Source organism: Agelaius tricolor, unplaced genomic scaffold, assembly GCF_023055355.1.
Source record: "Agelaius tricolor isolate 1412-34295 unplaced genomic scaffold, bAgeTri1.0.p SCAF_34, whole genome shotgun sequence".
In the NCBI taxonomy this organism is placed as follows: domain Eukaryota; kingdom Metazoa; phylum Chordata; class Aves; order Passeriformes; family Icteridae; genus Agelaius; species Agelaius tricolor.
The window spans coordinates 5073331-5084035 of NW_027269294.1; the positions used below are offsets into that span (position 1 = coordinate 5073331).

At 48.4% G+C, this 10705-nt stretch overlaps 1 long non-coding RNA gene across 1 annotated transcript; it reads left to right on the plus strand.

The window, feature by feature from the left end:
- Nucleotides 1-715: 715 nt before the first annotated feature.
- Nucleotides 716-7875, plus strand: LOC139602502 (uncharacterized). The gene is made up of 2 exons (XR_011683261.1): nucleotides 716-2389; nucleotides 3179-7875. It is a non-coding gene; the product is annotated as an uncharacterized lncRNA (long non-coding RNA).
- Nucleotides 7876-10705: the final 2830 nt, after the last annotated feature.

The window sequence follows — 10705 nt, forward strand, 5'->3', positions numbered from 1 at the left end:
GACCCCCCCCCCCAGGGACCCCCTCCTCCGGAGGGGGCCCCTCCTAACCCCCCCTCCCCCCCCCCGGGACCCCCTCCTAATGAGGGGGCCCCTCCTAACCCCCCCTCCCCCCTGGGACCCCCTCCTAATGAGGGGGCCCCTGTAACTCGGGCCCCCCGCCCCAGGACCCCCCCAGTGTGATGTTGGGAAAGCCGGAGCCCCGGCGGTGTCGGGCGGTGTGTTGGACTGCAATGGGGGGACCCGCAGAGCGGCTCCGGCCCCGTGTGGGGACCCCAGCGAGGGCGGGGGCGCCGGGCTCCGGCCCTCAGGGCTTTATTATTGCCCGGCACCCCGAGCCCCGCGGCTGCTACGAGAAAAGAAAGAGAGCGGGGAATGAAGAACGAGAACAGGGGAACGGAGAAGGAGGTGGGGAGAGATCGGGGTGTGCAGGATAGCAGGGGACAGGGCTGGGGGAAAGGCAGGGTGGAGGAAGGACCAGGATTGAGGGCGGGTGGGGAGCGACTGGTGGGGGGGAGGTGGAGCAGGGAGAGCGGGGCAGGGGGGAGTCCGGCTGGGGAGGGAAGGAAGAGGATGGAAAAGTAGGGTAGGGTAGGTAGAGTAGAGAACGAGAGAAGGGCGGCCGCAGGGGGGGAGGGAGGGGAGGGCTAGGGGGGAGAGGGAGGGGGGGGGTTTGGGGGGGGGAGGGTGTAGGGGGTGGGGGAGGGGTGGAAGGGGGGGTAGAAAAGAGAAGTATACAGAAATACAACAAAACAGAAACGCAGGAGAAACGCAGAAGAAACGCAGAGAAAAAGAGATATAGGGCGGCCGGCAGCAACCTCCCTTAACCAACGCCGAGGAGCAAATGGCTCCGCCGTGCCCTCCCCGCGCCTTAAATCCCCCAAGGCCCCGCCCCGCGCAGCCGCACTGGGGTCCCTCACACCTGTGCAGGCCCCGCCCCTCGCACCTGTGCCGGCCCCGCCCCCGGGGCCCCGCCTCCCCCCCGCCCCCCGCCCGCCCATAAATCCCGGCGGATCGGCGCCTGTCCCGCTTTCTACGGGGGATGCTCATCTCGGGATGCGGCGGGAGCGTCGGTCGGAGCGCTGTGTGGAGATCCGGATCGGGGGCTGTTGGTGGTGCTGCGCGGGGTCCAAGTTACTCAGCTAGGACCTGGGGATTTGCATCCTGGCCTTGTCAGTATTTCCTGGGCTGAGCCGCTTCTTCCTCGGTGGGCAGGGTAGGGGCGCCGGGGCCGGGGGATCGAGAGGGGATTGGGGCTGGGATCGGGATCACCATCACTGCGGGTGGGAAAAGCCGCTCCGGGACAGGCGCTGCCGCTCCGGCTGCGGCCAGCACGGGGCTGGGTCCCACCGAGGCCCCAGGCACGCTCCGGCTGCGGCGGCAGGGAGCCGGTGCTGTGCCGCTGCCATGCTTGCCAGGAGGACGACGTTTCCCCGGAGCAGCCTCTGGATCGCGGTTGGCAGCGGGAAGGACACGGAGACCGCCCGTACCGGCCCCGGGACCCCATCGGCATCGCCACTCGCTCAGCACCACCACCCCCCTGGCCCGGTAACCCCGGGGGGACACCGAGTCCCCCCGGCCTGGTAACGCCACGAGCGCCGCGCTCCCCTACGAACCACAGCTCCCGCAGCCCCTGCTCCGTGCCCGCAGCCCCGGGGGCTGCAGCGCCCCGGCCGGGAGCAGCAGCTCTGGGACGGCCGCTGGGGCCGAGGCGTTGCTGCTCCCTCTCCCGTTGTGCCTAGGGTGGGACTGGAGCCCCAGGGAAGCACTAGGAAAAACCCCACGGTTTAAAAAACTAGTGAAGACTATTTGTTCTTTATTTCCAGAGCTGTGAGAATCATCAAGTCAAATGCTGAGAAGTGACCAGCCCAGCTGCGCATCAAACGCAGAATTTTGGCCTTCTCAGCACCCTGCTCCAAACACCTGAGCCAATCCCAGGGCTGTTCCAAAGGCCCTGTGTGGGATGGGAATGACTGCTGCCACTAAGAGAGCTCCTCTACAAATGCAGCTCCTTCCCTTCTGCTACTGCTGCTTTACACAGCAGCCCTTGCAATGGCTATGGGGCAGAACTGGCTGGCACTCAACATGTCAGCACCAAACTCTTCCCCATAACCCTGATTTTTCTGCCCTTTTCAGGATTTCCCCAGAAGCTGTGCATGTGCTCACACAATGTCTCTTTGTTTCCCCAGGGGAAGAAGCGAACAAGACAAGCCCTGAGGGTTACCTTGCTCCGTGGCCAAAGCTCTTCTGAGAGTGGTGCAGAAGAGACGAATGCAGGCTACAATAGCTGAGTTTAGCCGAAGAGCCGACTCGAGCCGAGTGTCTCCGGAGCGAGCCGAGCTCCGCCGAGCCCAGCATCCCGGGCAGGGCGAGGCGCCGGGCGGGGCTCGGGGTGCGGCCGGGGCTCTGGGAGGCTTCCCCGCCTGTCCCTCTCTCTAGCCCTCCTTCCTTCTCCCCGTATTCGCCTTCTCTCGCTCCGTTTCCCCCATTCCCTCTCCCCCCACAAACCCAGCTCCTTCCAGTCATGTCCCTACCCTGCTACTCCCTTCTGTTCCCCCTCTCTCCCTTCTCTGTCCACCCTCTCTGTACCCCCGTCCTGGGCTTTCCCTTCCCGTCGCGCTTTCCTTCACAGCCCGAGCTCCCTCGCCGCCCTCTCTCATGCTCTGCTCTCGCTCCTCTCTTCCCGTGCCCCCTTTCCTTCTTTGCCCTGCAGCCGCGGGGCTCGGGCTGCCGGAGAATAAAGCCCCGAGGGCCGGAGCCCGGCGCCCCTCGGCCCTTGCAGGAGTCCCCGCGCGGGGCCGGAGACTCTCGGCGGATCCCCCGGGTGAAGACTCGGGGCTCTGATGCCGTTGGGGGCACCCCAAGGTGCCCAGGAGAGGGAGCCCCACTGCAGTGCAGGAGCTGGTGGGGGGCGGGCGAGGGGTGGGGGTCACGCTGGGTGCCGTCCCCCAGAGGGACCCAAAGCTGCCACCAAATGCACAGGGAGGGGTGAGTGGGTGTAGAATGCTAAAACCTGGCAAGGCATTCGGTTTTCTAAGTATTGCTAAAGAATAGGAATTTGTCTCTGAATTCAGCTGGGGAGAAACCCTCTCTATGCACTAATTTGTTTACAGGAATGTAGGAAGCTCCTACTGGAGATGGGTAGTAATTCTGAAGATATTGCCGTAACATTTTTATCTAGGAATGGACCGAGCTGTGCCCTGAAACCCTCAGAACAGCTGCAGGGGCTGAAGGCGATAGAAAGGGCTCTCTGGCACCTTTTACCTCCATTCTCTCTCTGCCAGTCCCCAAATCGTGTCGCAGTCCCGGAAGAGGCGCTTGTCATCCAGAGAGCCGAAAGGAAGACCTGTAAAATCCCAGCTCTGCCTTGTGTTTCGTGTGGGTTTTTTACTTCGTATTTATCTCGTTGCAGAGAGCAAGGAAAGAAGAAATGTGACAGGTTCCCACTGTTGCTGTGTGAAGGCTTTTTTTTAACGCTGGTGTATTTATTTTCTCTTTTTCCACTCCAAGCTTGACTTTTCCCCTCGTTTTTCGAGCTCTGCTGCATTGGGTGTCCCAAGGAGGGTGGGGTTCCTCAGCAGGGCTCTTAGGAGGTGGCGCTGATTCTGCTTTTTTTGAAGGCGTCTCAAAGCGTGCTCCCAGAATGACAGTTTTGTGCTCTGGAAAGCTTTCCCTCAATGCCATCAGCGCACGTCCGTGTCTGAATTGTGGAAGCAGACGGACTAAGAACAGCCAGCACCCGGAGCGGATTTCGGTTCGCTCTGTGTCTGTGAGAAGCGGGCTGTGTGCTGGACGGGGAGAGGCGCTGTTGGAGAGTGGCATCAACGCCAGGTGTGAGCTGTGAGGATGATGGGGGGCTCGGAGCAGCGCCAGGTGTGAGCTGTGAGGATGATGGGGGGCTCGGAGCAGTGCCAGGTGTGAGCTGTGAGGATGATGAGGGGCTCGGAGCAGCGCCAGGTGTGAGCTGTGAGGATGATGAGGGGCTTGGAGCAGCGCCAGGTGTGAGCTGTGAGGATGATGAGGGGCTTGGAGCAGCGCCAGGTGTGAGCTGTGAGGATGATGAGGGGCTCGGAGCAGCGCCAGGTGTGAGCTGTGAGGATGATGAGGGGCTCGGAGCAGCGCCAGGTGTGAGCTGTGAGGATGATGAGGGGCTCGGAGCAGCCCCAGGTGTGAGCTGTGAGGATGGCGAGGGGCCGGCTCCTGCCGGGGGGAGGCTGTTTTAGGTTGTGCAGGATTCAATGCATTTAAACCAGCATGGCTGCAGCTCCACCCTGCTGAACCAAATGTTCCAACTCCAGTAAGTTCCCTTTGAATGAAAATGAGCAGTTACAGTAAACTCCCTACTTCCAAAAGCAAAAATTTCCTCTAATTTCTTTTCAAATAGCAAATCCTTCTCCCCCCCAGCTGAGCACAAACAAACATCTGGAACTGCTGTGCTTTAGGTTTTGTTTATGCATATTTATTTAGGAGATGGCCAGAGGGTTAGAAACTGCCAAATAATTCTACTCTTAGTAGTTTACATTAACTAATTTCCGTGGGATTGGGGACTCATTTGCCAAGTTTCAGATCCAAGCAGAGCTTTTGTGGTTGAGCTGTGGCTCCTGGAAGGAACAGCCAATAAATGGAAAAGCCAGGCATGCATCCCTAATTCATCTTCATCCCTGAGTGTCACTGCACTGGGTTGAGCTGTGACATTTAACCCTGCATGAATGATGCTGAGCAAGAGCTGGCAAACTGCTCAAGCCACTGCTGGTCCCAGAGTCCCCTCTGGGGGCAAGATGTGACCTCATCAGGGCTTTTCTCTTTGGTGAGTAATTCTACACATTTTTTAACTTTTACTTGAGTATTTATAGGGAGAATTCCTGTCACTGACAAAAATCTGTTTACTTGGTCAGATCCTTAAAACTATTAATTTCCAAAAGGATGGGCTTCCAAACCTGCATTTGAGCAGCAAAGGAGACAGGATTCATGGAAATACTGCAAGTCCACAGCTGCTTGTGGGGTTAAACCTTGCAGTGTAACAAACACTTGTATGCACTGCTTCCCATATGCTGGGAACAGAAATATTTTTGATCTAGAACCTTCAAGTAGTAGTGACCACTGGATCTTAATCTTGGGGGGAAAATAGGTCAGTATTGGGAAAAGCCATAGATGGCAGTAGATCTGATGTGTGAAAAACCATGTCTAAGTTATTTGCTACAAAGACAAAAAGAAAAATTGTCTCATGTAAATTGATTAGCTGTATTTGCATAACTCCTCACAGATCTATGTGCATCTATGGACAGACCACAAACATACACCTGGCACCTAAATAATGGCAATTCTACAGGGACAACCCAGGTGCTGTGTTTAAAAGAAAAATAATTGCTACACACATGAATTATCTTCCTATAGCAATAGCAACACATTTAGATATTACCTGCCCTAGTGGTACAAAATAACATTAATTTTAAGACTGACCAGTTGGGCTTTTTAATCTGAAATTCACTTTGACACACAAATTGTGCAAAATTGACCTACAGGTACAGAAAGAGTTCCATCAAGGGAAACAAGAGCATTTCAAGTTTCCTGCGTACATTTAGATGATGGATTTTTAATTATCGATTGATTTTATTTCCCAATTTGGCATAAGCCAAGAATTCCATCCCCAAGCTGCAGTGCTGAACCATGAGGAAAAGAGGGGAGTGTAGTTTCCTTTCAATAGCCTGCTGTTATTATCAACTTATTCAGGAGGAGATGAGCAGGAATTTTCATTTTAAATGAATTCAACAATTATGAGAAAGTAACCAATCTGATATAACTATCCAACATATTGCCATGGGTTCACAGTTCACTGCAACTGTACCTGCAAAGCATTAATTCTGTATCTAACCCTGCCTGGTTAAGCATCAGGTACAGACTCTTGCATTTTCAACCACAGTTTGCAAACTGGCTGTTTTCTGTTAAAAAATAACCTTAATATTATATTTTTCAGTCTTCAACATGGCTTCTCTGGGTATATTGACAGTGAAAATTGTTATTTGAGTCTCTAATGGGTTGTGATAGATGGTACTGAAAGGGGAAGAAATATGAAAGGAAAACAATACCATTGTTTCCTTAATAGATTCCTATTCTTTACAGCATGCAGGCAGTTTCTAAGCTTGCATTTTTAATGTGCACTTATCTTTTATGCAGAACAATACTAGAAGAGATTTACAGTAATTTTCAAGGTAAAACAAGGAAATCAAAACTGGGGCACTAGGTAGTTTTGTGCATTTTTCAAAGTTAAGCCTTTAAAGAAGTTAGAAGGGGAAAAAGAGCTTGTTCACTACAGATTCTCAGTAAGTCAAGCAGAAAATTATAATCTGAAGAAAAATAGCTTTTAAAGAAAGCACAGGCTTGCAGAATTTTCTTACAATTACTGAAAGACCTTTGCATCTTGCAGCAGTTCAACACCACTGAACAGCAAGTGTAGGCTTGGTATAAACACATAAATCAAAAGCTGATTCCTTATTCTAAGCCTAAAGTTTCAGGGAAAAAAAAACAACTAATCAGAAGAACACAGCTACTGTTTTATAACAGACAGAGCCATGGTCTTAACTCCAGATGTTTTTCCTCATAAAATAGCAGAGTCCAGAGAACATCTTAAGGAAACAATGAATTCACAGGTAAGAGATAAAGCTTTCCACAGACAAAGTCACCAGATTTTGAATAAAATTTTCCTCCATAATGTCTTTGTCACAGAGGATGACAAATGCCACAGCACCTTGCATAGTTCTGATGGAGCTTTACACCATCTGTGTAAAGTCCTAAGCCTCTGGATCCCTGTAAACTGCTCAAATTTCACATAAATATTTTCACCTCACCTTTAAGTCTTTGTGCCAAAAAAGTAACCACTGGTATAAGCCAAGGGTGTTGTTTCCTTGACTTGGTTCCCCTACAACAAGCTCTGCTTCCTCAGCCTTTATCTCCTTCCACTCTATGGAATGACGATGTCTTTCCTTAATTACTGCTCCTCTAAACCATAACAATCTGCCTTGGTAAGTCTTTCCAACCTTCCTGATGATCCTCTCATGGCTTTCCTCCAAATCCCATTTGGGTTATCTGGTTTTTCTGTGCAAAAATTCTTTTTGTGGAGGTGTCATTTAAAGCAATTATGGGGAAAGTTCTCAGTTGTTCCTTGGATAAGCACTAACATCTTTTCACATTCCATATTTGGGGGAAAAGTCTACCAAAAATCTTAACCTGGAAATATTTTAGACTGAGCATGGGTGAAATACACAGAAAGAGCACTGCATTAAGAGGTTGTACCAGTTCCCTGCCAATGCAGTTTTAGCCTCTTGCCCACCCCTACTGCAAAGCCAGCCAAAGACAATGGAAGCAAAGCTGCTAACCCTATTAAAATATTTTAGCTGACTTCATTGAGTGGAGCTTGAGGCTACAGTTGCATTTTAAAAAATATTATGACAAAATTAAAGCTTTAATTTAAATTAAATTTTAATTAAAATTAAATTTTAATTTAAATAAAGCAGCTACATGCCTGGCTATTGTGTTGTTAAGTATTGACTTGACCACAAGAGAATTCCTGAAAAGAGTTTTAAGAATGAATGGAGAAAAATAGTTTCCCAAAAAGGTAGGGAAAAAAACAAAGTCTTCAAAGATGGCAAAGGAGAAGTATTATGGGACCCTTATTTTGAACTTTTCTCACCCCAGGAAATTCAGAAATGCCTGCAACTACAGCACCCGAAGCCAAAATTAACAGATAATCTAATGTATTTAAAATATTCTGCTTAACTGATGACTGTCATTTAGTCAACACCAACAACATGGTTTGTTCTTTTCTTTTTTAAGGTATCCTTTGCTTTTATAAATAAATTTGTTTTCCTTCTTTTGCTTGAATCTTGAAAACTTGAACTAAAGAAAAGTGAGAAATGATATTGTTATTTGTGTAGGTGCTGAGAGTGGACAGAGGGAACAGCCTTGGTACAGATGTTTGTGTAGTCAACTGTGCCATTTCTTACTAAGTCAAGCCCATGGCACATTTTTATTTTGCTTATTTCCCTGCAGCAGCCTACGCCAGACAGAAAACTGCAAGTGGAAATCATGGTTCTTCATTACAGAGCTGACAGAAAAAGCTGCTAATTAAACACAGTGTTAATAATCCGTATATGACTGTGAGACAAATGTCCAGTTCCTGGTCCAGCTTGCCATCAGTATTTTCAGACAGAAGCTATTTGTTCTTACTTGTTGTGCTGAAGCTGACTACCCCCTCTCCCCTGAAATTCCCCAGGTGCTAGAGGAAAAGCATTAAGGATTTTTCCTATCTACATTGCACCAGCTCAAGGGAAGATTTTTACTTTTGGCATCCAGAAAAAGCACAGCTTTCACTGGCTATATAGGCAGGCAAAAATATAAATTTAACATGTACTGTTAAGAAGGAAGGGGCTGCAGAGTCCATGTGGCATCTCCCAAGACTGAGCAGTAGGATCAGTGCTATTCATAGAACCAATAATAAAAGCTGGAAAAGACCTCTAGGACTGAGCCCAATCATTAACCCAGCACTGCCAGGTCCACCACAAAACCATGGAGACAGAGGATTTATTCCCTGCCAAGGCATGGCTGGATTCCCTGTTAAGGGGATCTTTAAGCATCAATTAGACAGCAGAATTTCTGTGTGGCAATGGGTTTCATACCAAGTGAAGGCATTAAAAGAAAGCAGGACGTGTTTCCATAAGATGTCTGTGAAACTCACTTCAGTAAACAAGAGGCAGGGGCCAGAAGGCTCCAAGAGGAGAGGCAGAGCAGCACAAGCAATGTGTGGTTACCACAAAAATACACTGTCTTAAACAAATCCCAGAATGAGGACCTTCCTGATCCTGAAAAGCACAAATTCTGAGTGGTTATTTTTAACCAGATAAAAGCACATGTATCTGAGGGACTGCCAGCTGCTGGCTCAGCATTTGTTCCACCCCGCTGCTGGCAGCAGCGGCACAGCCATGATAAGGCAAAGCAAACTCAGATATCATTCCCCAATTCACCATTCAATAACTTAATAGAATTACTGAAGGGGGAGAGGAGTTTGTGGACACTACCAGCCCCTGAGATGTTACTGAGCATTGTCTCATTTCCCTTTGAGCACATCAAACTGGCATGATCCAGCAATTTGTATGTTAAATGTCTCTCAACCATTCCCAGCTCATTTCCCCCCCTTTATTCTTCAGTGCTTAGTACACATCTATCAAAGGGGGCCAGTAAATAATACCTCAGGCAGCGTTTTTACTGTAATTTCTCAAGTTTTCTAGCAGTCCACAGTTATCTGGCCATACAAAGGAATTATTTTCTCCCCACCAATTAGCAGAGCGGGAGTTCAAAAGCCTCCATGACTGCTTTAACACAGAGAATTCCTTAATCCATAAAAATTAATGGCGATTATGTTCAAGAGACTTAGATATTTAAATCCTTCTCCACATTAGTCACTCTCTTTTATGTGCAGGTAACTGCAGCTGAAGTCCTCAGGAGCCCTGTGTGTGGCAGAACAAAGTAATCTCTCCAAATGAGAAACGTGAGGTTTTGCCAGTTCTCCCCTGACAGCAGAAGGTGGCAGCCTCTGAGGTCTGACTTTGCCCCCACTGAACCTCTCATGACTTGTGTTAAAGTCTTAATTAGCTCCAAAAGTCCTAAATGGAGCCATTTGTTATTGCTGAGGTTGGTTGTCCCCGTTACAAATAACTTCACTGTGCAATTGAGTAGAACCAAGTGCCAAGAGAGAGATTCTAAATTTAAATTTTTCCTTAAATCTGAAACTTAACTTCACCATCTTCTACCAGTTCCAAAGCATCCAAACAGAAACTTTACATTGCTCTTTTTATGGCTGCACAGTCTTCACATGCACCTACTAATTGTAGTTACATTTAAAGGTTTTGAACTCATTTTCTCTCAACATCATCACTTTAAATAGACATATCCCCAGAAAGAGAGGGGATTTTTAGAACAGAGTAATTATCTCCATGATAAAAAGTTGCATTTCAAAGATTTGCTAGAGGGTATTTACTGACTGTACCTGTCAAAGACAAAAGTTACAGAAGGGGGATTTCTATTTTCCACTCTCCCTTCACTTCTTTTCTCCCTGGCCTCTGAGCGCATCACCCAAATATTTTTTTTCCTTTCAAACCCAGAGGCTCTTTGTGAAAGCAACAAAGGAGCAGATTTCCCATATTTAGGATGATGAGGAACTACCTTTACTCAGGTTGGTTCATGCCCAAATTCCCAGCTCAGTTTGGGGCTGGGGTTAACTTTGAGCTTCTCAGATGCTGCCAGCAGGAACCACAGCCTCAAAGACAACATCCACATTTCCACCCTGCCTTCCATGGGCTGCTCTCCCCCTTGTGCCTGTGGGTGCAGAGAGAAGCCTTTTTCTCTCTCCGTGTGCCCTTCTCAGGGGAAAAGCTGAGCTGGGCCAGTGAAAATGTGCACGTTAATATAATGATTTATTATTTATAATTTTTATTGATAATATATAAATATATAAAAATAATTATTATTATTATTATTATTATTATTATTATTATTATTATTATTATTATTATTATTATTAATATTATTAATTATTTCTTTTTCATAGAATCATTTAGGTAGGAGGAGACCCCTAATTAGTGATAGGAAAAGGGAGAATGTTCTTAAAATGAAAGGGAGAGCACTTGGGTATATAAACCTCAAAGAGCTCTAACAG